This window comes from Gorilla gorilla, chromosome 20, assembly GCF_029281585.2.
Source record: "Gorilla gorilla gorilla isolate KB3781 chromosome 20, NHGRI_mGorGor1-v2.1_pri, whole genome shotgun sequence".
NCBI lineage: Eukaryota > Metazoa > Chordata > Mammalia > Primates > Hominidae > Gorilla > Gorilla gorilla.
Window position 1 is genome coordinate 41,501,251 of NC_073244.2, and position 12,783 is coordinate 41,514,033.

Genomic DNA, 12,783 nt, shown 5'->3' on the forward strand with positions numbered 1-12,783 from the left:
CCTCCATCCTTCCCCGTGAGCGGGGAATCCATGCCGTCCCAGGGGTTGAGTTCCTTTGCTGGCTGAAGCTGGCCCTGAGGACGGATGGATACACCCACCGCTAGATGGGAGACACGGAAGCTTGCTTCCTGATAAGGACAGAGGCTGAATTTTCAGCAATCTGCTCTTTCTCGCGACTCTGGGTTCAATGGCTGTGACTTATTTGGTGATTCTGGTAATAGACTCCTTAAGCGCAGGGGCTGCATCCACCTTGCTCCCTGATTTCCCCCACACCAGTACAGTGCCTGACACCTCATCAGCTCTCTCCTTACCTCTTTCTTAAGTGACAGAATAAAAGAATAAATTACTGGGTAGTGAAGGTCTTTTGGGAAAAGCTGGGTGGGGCTTACAATTTAGTACAATGTCCTTAGCTATCATTTTTGGCGTGGAAGAGAGTTTGATGGATTCTGCAATAATGAGATTGACGAGACAGATGGTCGCTGCCAGGAATTCAGCAGAGGCCAGGGTGATGGAGAAGCAACGGCTCTGTGTCAGAAGCAGGGGCGGGAGCGGGAGGTGTTGGAAGCTCAGTGGTGGTTTCATACCCCTGGGGAAGAAGCGATCTGCAGGCTGGGTGGCGAATGGGATGCATGCAAGCCTGAAACGGGAGTGCTGAGCTCACAAAGCAGAGTCATCTGGGATATTTGGGTGGAAGCTCTGGGGGGCCGGGGAAAGTCCCAAAGGAGAGTTCTGGGAAGAGGGTGCTGCAGACAGCAATAAGAGGAGGAGATTGGAAGGAGGGGCGAAGCAGTTCATGGGGATCCCTGGAACTGAGTCCAGCTCATCCAAAGCTTCTATCTTCTGCTTTTATTTTATAATATTTAAGTTATAAGTGGATGCTGCCAATTAGGTATACAGATATACAGCCTCTCTCTCTCTTCCTCCTCTCCTTCCCCTTTCCTTCTAGGACACTAAGATGAACAGGAATAAAATTCCTGAGTATTTATCTCCTGAGGGGCAGAGCTAGAAAGAGGAGATCTATGCAGAGTTTCCAATTTAGAATTATATTAAACGGGGTGGGGGAAGCTGAGTGTTAATGTCCTTTTCCTTTTTGGGATTTGAGTCCTCTGGGAGCAGTAGGCATGGGGCCCGGGCTGCAGAGGCAGCTAGGGGCTGGAGCAAGTGCCCCAGGGTAGGAGGGCCAGGCTGAGCATGGGTGAGAGACCTGAGAGCCCAGGACAGGCCACTTCCAATGGCGAAGACCCCGGTGCTCCCGGCTGCCCCCAGGGCCAGTGGCCAGTCTCCGAGGGGCCTAAGAGCTGGAGGAAAAGGGCTGTCAAGTCCAGAGGGCAGGAGCTGGGCTGGGGTGAGGGGAGGTGGCAGATGGGGGGTCCATTTAGGAACAAGGCCCTGCTGATATGAAGGAAACAGAGAGAAGGTGAGAGCACGGTCGCTTCAAAATGGTGACAACTGAAAACTTCTACTCAACAGGAATGGAAAACCAGGTAGGAATAGAAACCTGGAAGAGCCAGATGACCAGAAAAGAGCACTTATGCATTTTGAAAAAGGACGATAACCTCGTACCACTAAAAAGTTAACTGAAAAAATATTTTAATTTCAATGGTTTTTGGGGTACAGGTGGTTTTCAGTTACATGAACAAGTTCTGTAGTGGTGATTTCTGAGATTTTGGTGCACCCGTCGTCACCCAAGCAGTGTACCCTGTACCCAACATGTATTCTTTTATCCCTCACCACCCCCAACCTTCCCTTCCGAGCCCCCAAAGTCCATTATATCATTCAAAAAGTTAGCTTTCTAGGGAACCTTCTCTGTTCGCACATCTGTCTCCAATACAGGACTGTTTGCTCTGAATGGGAGATCTGTCTCTTAGTGAATGTTTGCCGAATGCAAGAAGAAAGCACAAAGTGAATGAAATAATAGATAATTGATCAAAATGGATATGTGGCAAGGGTCATCACAGAGGACTACACAAGTGAAACTCAAGTATCCTTAAGAGTTTTAAAAGATGTGACATGTTAGGTTGCCTGTGGGGAACCCATGAATCAGCAATAAGGAATAGGAAGCTCAGTCCAAATAGTCGTTGAGGATCATTGGTGGGTGATGGGGCACATGGCTGCAATCACCTTCACGCAGGTGGTCCTGAGGAAGTTACCTTGCCCTGAGGCAAGCAGGGATTATCCCGAGGGGAGACTATCACCTGCAGCTAGATGCTAGGTTCCAATTCCTCGGTGGGGCAAAGAGATCCGACAAAAGCTCAGTGCTCAGGGCCCGGTGCAGGTCAGGCAACTCTTGCTGCTGACTGAGCAATGCAGTCCCCCTTCACAATTAGGGGTGGGCATGGTTTGTTGTTCTGGGCACAGTGAAAATTACCTATTAGCAGCACAGAATCTTCCGGAAGGCCTCATGGAGGCATATCCAGATTGAACTTTCTGTCCAGATCAGCCTGAGGACACTATCTCCCATGTCATGGGGACCACTCACTGTACACTGCACTGAACTCATTGTTTTTTGACTTCCTAGAGTTTGGGGTCTGACGCTCACAGCTTGGCTGTCAGGCCTCCACTGCATGTAGGTGTTCACAGATGCACCCCTTTGGCCAAGCTCTGGAATTCCCTCCTGCTCTGCACTGGAAACGGACAGTGTGTCTGCCTCTGTCTCTCTCTTCCTAGACTCTGAGCCCCTCCAGGCTGGGGTTCTGCAGCCTAGGAGCATGGGCTCTGGAGCCTGCCTGCCTATGTTTGCAAACAGAGCCCATGCTTTCCTCACTCCAGGACCATGGACACGCCTTGGTTTCCTCATCTGTTAAGCAGGATGGAGTTGTTTTCAGGAGGAAATGAACGTGCAACCATAGAGTGCTCAGAAGGGTGTCTGGCTCTGTAAGTGTTGCAGTTAGGGTTCCCCAGGAAACAGGCTCTGAGAAGGGGGCTCACATGCAGGAGGTGTATTAGGAGGTTCCCTGGGAATCAACACCTCCATGAAGGAAGGGGAAGGAAAGAGGACTGGACAGAGGGAGATGTCAAGCTGCTGCATCAGCCTAACAATATCCACGGCCTGCCCCTGCAGGGAGGTCTAGAGTGAGATTAGCTCTGCAGAATTGCCCAGAGCTGGGCTGAGATGGCAGGCTTTCACGCTTCTTTGTCAATCAGGCACTGGATGTGGTGTGATGTTGGTTGAGGCAGCTCTCTGCAGCAAAGGCCATCCTGGGAGGAACTGACAGCTGAGGCCATCTGCTGAACTCCCAGAAGCAGAAGTAACAAGTCCTTCCTTGGAAGGGACCTGGATAGTGAGTCATGCTGTCCACCACCATCTTCTCTTTGGCTGTTCAGATCCACTTCTTCATATACATGGAGGCAGCGCCATCCCCGGGATTCCCATGGGTCTCTCTTCCTGAGGGAAACTCTAGAAGAGGAAGATTCATGGAGTGAACTCCAGCCCCCACTGCTGCAGCTGGTCTTAGGGTCCTGACTGATCCTCACCATCTGCTTTCTCCATGATTAATTCTCTATTTTCATTAGCACCGGTGCCAGTCTCAATGGCTTACTTGAAGTCATCACCCATACCTTTGCCCATAAAGGGTTTGAGGGTTTGAGTTTCTGGTGACTATACTTTTCTCAGGTCAAGGGTGGTGCATTTGTCCATTTGATACCACAATGGAGCAAAGAAATGCCACCCAGGTAAGTGCCCTGTTAGAGGAGTGAAACAGCTTTGTTGTCAGGGGTAATACCCGAGGTTCGTTGCCTCGTACCAAGGAAATCAAGGACACAGACACATGTGGAGTGAGGCTAAGAGCAGCAGTTTAATAGGTGAAAGAAAGAGAAAAGAGAATAGCTGCCTCTCCTGCAGAGAGAGAGAGGGGAGCCCGAGTAGGTCTTCCGCTTTTGTGGTGAGGTGCACGGGGTTTTATAGCCTGGCTTGAGGAGGTGGTTTCCGATTTACATAGGGCCCAAAGATTGGCTGGACCAGGTGTGACATTTACATAGCACATGAAGAAGCTAGATACCGCACCCTAACCTTCTCTTGTGCAAACTGATTCTTTACCTGGCCAGTGCCATGATGTCTGCCCTTGCTGTACATGTGGTTGACAAAGCAAAGGGTACGTGGGGCCGCCATGTCGAACATGCCTAACCCCCGGGTAGCCTTTTCCTATTGTCACAGCTGCCGGCATTCACTCCTGCAAGCTTCCAGCTTGCTTATCTATGTTTGCAGCTCAATTTTACAGACTGCTTTTTGTTAAAAAAGAAATGATGTGAGGCCTGTTTTTTATTAAAAGGGAAACCTGACTAAGGACTTCCTTACTATCACTATCTGCCTAAATAATTTCTTTTTAACTCCTATATCGGGGGACTGAAGGGAGACTGGTAATCATTAGAGTCCCAAGTAGCAGGAGAAGGAGGCATGGCAGGGGATTTTCTGCGGCTTTCACAGGGAGAAATGTGCAAGTGGCATAAGCAGGATCAACAAGCTTAGGATTGGCAACTTTGAATAATTTTGGCAGACTCCAAGGAATAGGGACTGTCCTGAGTTGTCTGGTTCCTTGTCCTGGGGAAATTAGGGGAGGGAAATATTGGCCGTGGAGCATAAGAGACCTGTGAGAGCCCAGTAAAAGAGATGGTTGGGGAGTATGAGCTTTGGATTGGTTGGTTCATAGACCTAGGAGAGACAATCACTTCCTGGTCAGGTCTCAAGATGTCAAAGCATCACAAAATACAGAAACTTAAATATAGAATTCATTTCCTTGCAGGCCCCTGACCATCTGGTCTGGGCCATTGCCCATGAGTTCATACATACTCTAACCTCAGGCTACTTCTTTGTTCATACAAAGTGGATGACCAGGCACAACACCTAAAGCATACCCATTGAGAAGTTTTCTTTCCCCTCTGCCTTTCCAAGTCATTCCTGGGTACTGGGTAGTAATGCAGCTGCTATCTATTGTTATCTTTAATCCACACACTGAGCTCACTCATCTGTGAACCAAATCTGATCTTTTTCCTCTTGTTTGAAGACCATAAGGTATCCTGAAAGTCATAGGGTGTGCTCAGGGAGAGTAGTGGGTATCAGAGTGTGAATGTGAATGATATGGAGCTCAAAGCTGCCTGCTCATGCAACCTGCCTGTGCCCTCTGGCTCTGCTGTGCTTGGTCCCAGATTAGCCACTTTAATCCTCCACAGATTATTGCTGGGTCACCTGATATTGTTATGTGTGACAGAACACAACTCATGATGGGTCCTGTCTCTTGGGGCTCCATGGTCAGGCACTCCTTCTTTATCAGGTCTTGGTGGCTACACTGGGAGGTATTTTTCCAAAGGCACATTCTCTGCTGTGGAAGGTATGGCCTTGATCCAAAACCCTAGGGGTCTACATTGTGAGTCTTCCTTTGGGATTTGTTTTAAAACTCCACATGACATCATTTCCTTCACTGACAATTTTTATACCTTGGGGTCTGCCAGATCATAGGTCCATCTGCATCACAGGCTGGACCTGCTACGGAGCTCTTTTCTCTTCTGGGCCTCATACAAAACCAGCAGCTTTTCATATTACCTGGTGTATAGGTGACAACAGTATTTCCACATGTGGAAAATGCTGCCTCTAGAATCCAGAGTCTAGAACCAGATGTCATGCTCCATCCTTTATGATGGGAGCTCATAATTTATCTTTTACTATGGAAGGGATGTACCGTCATGCCTTTGACCACTGAACTCCTAAGAATGTTAGTGTTGTAGCCGACTCCTTTGAATCTTTGAAGGAGTTCTTTTCTCACCTTCTGCAATGCATGTGTCTTGTCAAAGCCTCTGTCTTAGTGAGTTCAGGCTGCTATAACAAAAGTACCACAGACGGGGTGACTAAAGCAACAGAAATTTATTACTCATAGTTATGGAGGCTTGGAAGTCCAAGATCCAGGTGCTGACTAATATGGTTTTTAGTGAGGTCCCTTTTCCTGGTTTGCAGGTGGATGCCTTTTTGCTATTTCTTCCCATGGTGGAGAGAGAGTGAGCAGTCTCTAATCTCTTTATTTCCTTATAAGGACACCAATCCCCCTCATGGGGACTCTACTTTCATGACCTCATCTAAACCTAATAGCCTTCCAAAAGTCTTTCAAGATGTCCTGATGGCTCAGGTCACTTTAACCATATTATGACAGAGTGAGGGAATGCTAACATAGTTCTTGGGAAATCCTGTGAATGTATACCTTTGCTCATCCCAGAACTGTTTCTGATCCTTTCTTATTGTGATAGAAAAAAAAAATGCACTCACTAGATCAAAGGCTGCCCACCATGTTCTTGAGAGCATGTGAATCAGCTCTAAGGAAGATATTATAACTGATATGGAAGTTGCAATTGGGGTAACTGCTTGGTTAGGTATGAAAAGTCCACTGCCATTTTCCAGGATCCATCTGCTTTTTGCAGGTCTAGACCAGTGAGCTAAATGGAGATGTGATGGGAGCCACCACACATGCATCCTTTAGATCTTTAAAAAGAGCACTAATTTCTGCCATCTCCCTGGGACACAACATTATTATTTTCTACCTTGATTTGGGGAATGGGCCCAGTCAAGGACTCAATTTTTCAGTATATCTATGCTGACATCCATTAGAGGACTGGAAACATTACCACCAAAGTGTCTATGAGTCCAGTGGAGCCTCCATGAAGCAGCTTGGCCAGGACTCCAATGATTATATATCTCCCTTCTAACTCCCTTTGACAGGGGACTGTGATAATTCTTTTGGTCTCTAGGTATTGATGTCTATTCAAACTCTGTGTCCACCAGTCTTCACGATGTTTGGATGTTTCCCTTGCCCTAGTCTACAGTGCAATGCCCTCTGGGAAAGGACTCAGAATTATGACTGGGTCCATGTGCCATGGTATTACAAGAACCTCCCTTGGGGGCTATAACTTCAGCTGCATTCCACAGCCTCCAGGTCTGAAAAGTGCACGAGCCGTCCTGGCTTTTTCTCGCTTTTCTCGCAGCAGCTGCTCTTCTAACCAGCAGTGTTTGATTTCTTTTGACGGTACAAATTGAGCAGTACCCTTGTTGACTATTCTTCTATTTTGCCCCACACTGTGTTGTATTAACCATCTCCATGTCTCTTTGCAGATCAGATCCCCTGGCTGCCTCTCTAACCTTGCTACTTATGACAATAATTGCATCCTCTTGGCTTCTGAAAACCAAAGGCTGCATTGTATTCTTCCTCTGCTCTTTCAGTGTTCCATCATCTCCATTGCCATTGGTGAGTCCAGTTCTGTAACAGCCTCCTTTTCCACCAGCTTTGGTCCACAGAAGAGAGTTGCCATTGAACTTGGTAGTGATGTCAATGCTTCTCTCACCAGTGTATTCCCACTGGCCTTAGTGAATGGTATGCTTTCCAGGAGTTGCCATGGACTGTGATGTGTTTTCAGCCGTATGGAGCATATCCACACCAGCATACCTACTTTTGCCATCTTTCAAATTTTTTCTTAACATTTGCGATGGCAGTTCTGACATTTCAACCCCATTTGCTTCTTCCACACTCCTAGAAGCCATCTTACTCTCACATCTCTCCATTTTCTGGGATTCTTGCCAAGGTGTTAAATCCTGAATTCTGAAAGAGTGCACTCAAACTCTTTCTAATTCAGTCTGTTGTTTTGTTACAGCCTGGCAGGTTCTTCTCTCCCGCTGCCCAGAAAAAGCCAATATGTTGAGAACAGCAGGTGCTGCAGCAGAGAAAGAGTTTAATAATTGCAGGGCAGCCATGCAAGGAGGACAGGAGATATTTCTCAAATCCACCTCCCTGAGAATTCAGAGGTTGGGATTTTAAAGGGTTCTTTGGTGGACAGGGCTTTAGGGAATTGAAACAATTGATCTGCTGGAGATGAAATCACAGGGGTGTTGAAGCTACAACTGAGTCAGCTCCTGGCTGGGGCTTGCAGGATCAGTTGCATCAGTTTTTTGGTGAGGGTCATGGGTCCAGGTGACATCTCTTGGTCTACCAAAATGCTAAATCTAAAAAATATCTCAAAGACCAGTTCTTTAGGTCTCACAATGGTGATGTTATCTATAGAAACAGTTGGGGAAGTCACAAATCTTGTGACCTCCAGTTATGTGAGCCTGCTGCAGTAGGCAACTAAAGAAAAGCAAGTTAAGTCAGGAATGGATGGTTATTGGTTAACTGTGTCTATTCTTTAGCACAGTTCAGACCCCTACCAGAAATCTTAACCTTGTTGTCTTTTATTAGCCTTTACAAATACAGTTTCAGTCTTTGAACAAGGAGGAGGTCAGTTCAAGAAAAAAACAAGTACTGGCAAAATCAAGTTAGCTTGTAGTGGTAGAAGCAGAATAGAATCAGTTATGTTAGATTTCCCTTACTACTATAATTCCTGCAAAGATGGCTTCAGTTTCAGTCCCCTTGGTCAAGCACTTTCAGTATCTAATTCTGTATCTAATGTCCTGGCTGCAGGTGGAACCTGCTGGACAGGTCTTGCAGTACCTCTATGGCATGAGCACTCCCTCCTTTTTCATTCCCAGCATGACCCCAGCTGTGTTTTGTTGTGATTTCATCTTAGTGTGGGAGCAGGCAAGTGGAGGAAAATGTTGAGTGGCATGTATCTCATGATCTCGGAAAAGCCTCTGCATTGCCTTCAAGCAAGGGAAGGAGTTACCTCTTAAGAGGGAAGGGTGACCCATTTCTGCAAGTCCAGAAGGCTCTGGGGAGCCTGGGGATTAAAGATTTCCCAAGGCATTAATTCAGATGTCTGCAGCCCAGTGTCAGGGTCCATTTGTTTCTCAACTAGGGCCTTGATGTTGGCATGGCAGACCTTCCTGGATTGGGGATTGAGAGTCTAACCTTTGGAGCTCAGCTGCTCTGATGACACCATTCTAGGCCTGATCCTCAGCTCTCTGTACCCTCCTACTGTAAGAGATGAGGGCCTTTGATTTCCAAAGATGCCCACTGACTTTTAATTGGTGATTATTTGCTCTTATCTTTTTATTATCTTTTCCCAGATAACAATCCAGCTTAGCTGGATTCCATGTTTCATTTAGTTACATTTCCTCCATATTTCTAACTACCTGATAAATCTCAGTGGCAAACACACCCCCTTGAATGAACACACCATCCTTATCAGCATCTGTGAGAGTTTTAACAAATGGACTAACACCTATCATATGATGGGAGCCTTATTGTCAGTGGAGTAGTGATTGAATCATCCAGCTTCAAAATCTCGCCTCAGGGCTTGCTTTTTCTTGGACTGCATCTGTTTCTAGTTGCCACAGTTTGGGTTTTCCATAAAGAAGACACTGATACAAAGTTTAACATGCATCTTGGTTCATTGGAGCTGCTATAAGAAAATTCCATGGACTGGGCAGCTTATAAACAACGAAAATTTAGTTCTCATAGTTCTGGAGGCTGGAAGTCCAAGATCAAGGTGCTGGCAGATTTGTTGTCTGGTGAGAGTTCACCTCCTTGTTCATAGACAGCTGTCTTCTTGCTGTAGAAGGGTTCCACTTGCATGACCACATCTAGTCTTAATCACCTCCCCCAAATCCCATCTCCTAATATCATCACATTGGGTGGTAGGGTTTCAACATATGAATTTTAGGGGCACACAGTTATTTAGTCCATAACAGCGCATTTCATGTTTATGAAGGGATGCACTTGGCCTCAATACCTGTGATTAAGCCACGGGATTCATCAAGCTGCAATGCAGGCTCAGTGACAGCCTACGGGGAGCTCTAGAGCTGGAAGACCCCTTAAAAGCTGAGCCAAGGTGGCCAGGCCTTTTTACCCCTGGGGTCATCAGTCGTTGAACGGGAGATGCCCAGGAAGAAGCATGACCTTGGGTGAGGTGGCATTCCATAGATAACACGATTCCTAAGAGAGCTGACAGATCATGGCCAGCTGATGCACTCTTATCATCTGGGGCCACAGATACTACATTAAAGGGAAATCTGAGAAACACATCACAGTGTCCCCCACAATACAGGTTATGATTGCTTTGTATTCTCTCTCATAATACCCCTTCATAAACATGAAGCATGCTGCTATGGACTAAACAATTGTGTCTCCCTAAAATCCATATGTTGAAACCCTATTGCCTAATGTGATGGTATCAGGAGGTGGATTTTGGGGAGGTGATTAGGATTATGTGTATCATTGTTTCTCTCTCCCAGCCCCTAAGACAGCAGACAACACATAAATAATAAATATTGTTGAATAAATAGAACTGCACAAAATATTTCTGGAACATCCTTTACAGACACTGGTTCTCTGCAGAGTATCTGTTGGAGCCACTGATACGTGGGAGTGACTGATGAACAGAGAATTTGAGGGCCAACAGGTCAGGCAATTCGGATCCTGTTGCCTGGCTTGTTCCTTCTAAGCAAGGTGGTCATGGCAGGCTCACATGGGGATGCAAGCTGGCATCTGGTGTGGGTGAGTGGCAAAGGTTGGAGCGTTGGAGTGAAGGTGATGTGGAACAAGATGTCTGGATGCATTGGAGCAGGCATTGCATTGCATGCACACTTGGCCCACACAATAAATAGGAAACATCCCTGTTTCTAGCAAACAAAAGTTGACCGTTCTGCAGTAGAAGCAAGTCAAGAAGCAGATCCCACCGAGATAGGACTCCAACATTTAAATAACCTGTTAAATGGCTTTCATTGTCAATAATCTGATTTGCACTCAGGCAAGACAAGTTGGATGCCTCAAATGTGTCAATATGTAACGAGAAGATAAGGAAGAGAATTAGGTTCACCACCCAGGCTTTCACTTTCCATCCTTCATTTTCTTGGCAAGATTGCTAAATAGTTTTATATGGAACCAGAAATTGCTGCCTAATGCTAATTTGTGAATGATACAATCAGTGCTGAGGTAAATGATATAGAGAATTGATACTGGAATAAATTGGGATGCATCCCTTCAAATAACAATATCAACAAATTTTGGCACAAAGGGCAGGGGTCTTTGTTGAGCAACAATACTATCCCCGAGAGCTGAAGCTTGGTTGGAGAGAGACAGGCATCTGGAAGCGGAGGCGGGCTTGCACCCTGGCTCCTCTACCTGCCAGCCCTGTGACCTTGGCAAAGTCCTTTACTTCTCTCAGCCTTTATTTCTGTAAGATGAGTAATAAATGTCACAGTTGTTATGAGGATAACATGAGAAATTGCATTTAGAACACTTGACACAGTACTTGGCACAGAACAACCGAGAAATACTAGCTGTTATTATTTATTATGATTGCTTATCTCCCACCTGAAGTGCTGAACACTGACCCCCAGGGAAGGTGGAGTTGGGGGCAGTCTTAGAGGGGTAAGTTACATCTCCAAGTGTTTCCAGCTCATTGCATGGAAATCCATTATCCATTGGGCCCTCTGAGATTCTGAGGATGGGTAGGAAATCTGAGCATCAGGGCACTCTCCTTCTTGAGGGATGGCTGTGGTTACAATCCCAGGAAACCCCATCAAAACCTCTCTGCAGTTTTGGGAAAACCTTGTGTTCTTATTGAACTTTCGTAAGCCCACAGGCTGCTCCCTGCCTCCTGAAGGCACAACCCACCACAGGCCAGGAATTTCTCTAAGACAGGGAGCTTTCCTGATACAACTTTAGGCCCTGGGCCTTACACTGCAAAGCAGTGCTGAGCCATTTTGCATGTAGACGCTCTGAGGATGGGAAGCTCTATATCTGCCTTTGCAATAGGGGAAGCTTCTCTCTGCCAAATCCTGACAAGCACTTCAGGAGTCATATTCTATTTTTGTGGCATCATCACCTGACTACTTTATTTTCTGATTAGTCTGTGAGTTCCTGGAGGGTGGAGGCAGTATCTTGTTCATGTTTTAGTGGCCAGCATGGTGCCTAGGATGGGGCAAGGACTCAGGAAAGATCTGCTGGATATTCTGTTTCTGGGAAGAAAATTCTGGCATGATACGTAGCATTGATGGGCTACCATATCAGGCCACGAGAGGAAATTAGGGTTAATAGGTTTCACACTGCCCCATTACCTCCTCTTTCCATATAGTCATTTGGGTGCCTCAAGTCTTCCAGATGGCTCTGTTGGGTTGGTTCCTGTTAAATATTGGTGCTTTTTGAACTCTGAGATGACCAAGGTATTTTAAGAAAGAGGTGGTCTCGGGGAAGAGCTTTTTAGAAGGCATTGTGACACTCTGTAGAGAACAGTCCAGCCCTAAAATAACATTTAAAAACGGCTACGAGCATTACCCCTGTGTTTAGATAAATTCTCCTGAGGAGCTTTGTTCTCCAACAGACTGAGTTTTTGGCTGCTATTGGTTTTAAGCTGCTTATTTCAGTAGCAAAAGTCACCCTTGGCTACTTGTGCAAGACATTGCATGTCTTTTTATCGTTGTTACTGTTATTTTAAGCACATAGTGATATATATATATATATCTCCAAAGTTTTGCTTTGGATGAGAAAAGAGTAAGATACCAACAAGGACTAGAGGTAATTAAATGGGTCTTCAGGAGGATCATGGCCAGAGACCAGGGCTTGCCCAGCCTGGCCTGCCCCAGCCCTCCGCCTCTGGTTTCAGTGTCTCCACCCTGGCTGATCTTGGGTCTTTGTCTGTGTGTGGCTTTGGATTTTCTTACTCTTCTCATTCCTGCTTGGAAACTCCTCTTTCTTAGTGCCCTCAGGTTACCTCCTCCATGGAGATTACTGAATACTGAATTATGTGAATAGCTGAAAACATGCTCTATTGGCATATCAGGTAGCCCCAGCTCACTGAAATTCAAGGATGGTCTTGGGGGTCCCAGCATTTAGAAATGGAGGGAGTCTTGGTGTTAGAAGTGATTCCTCATGG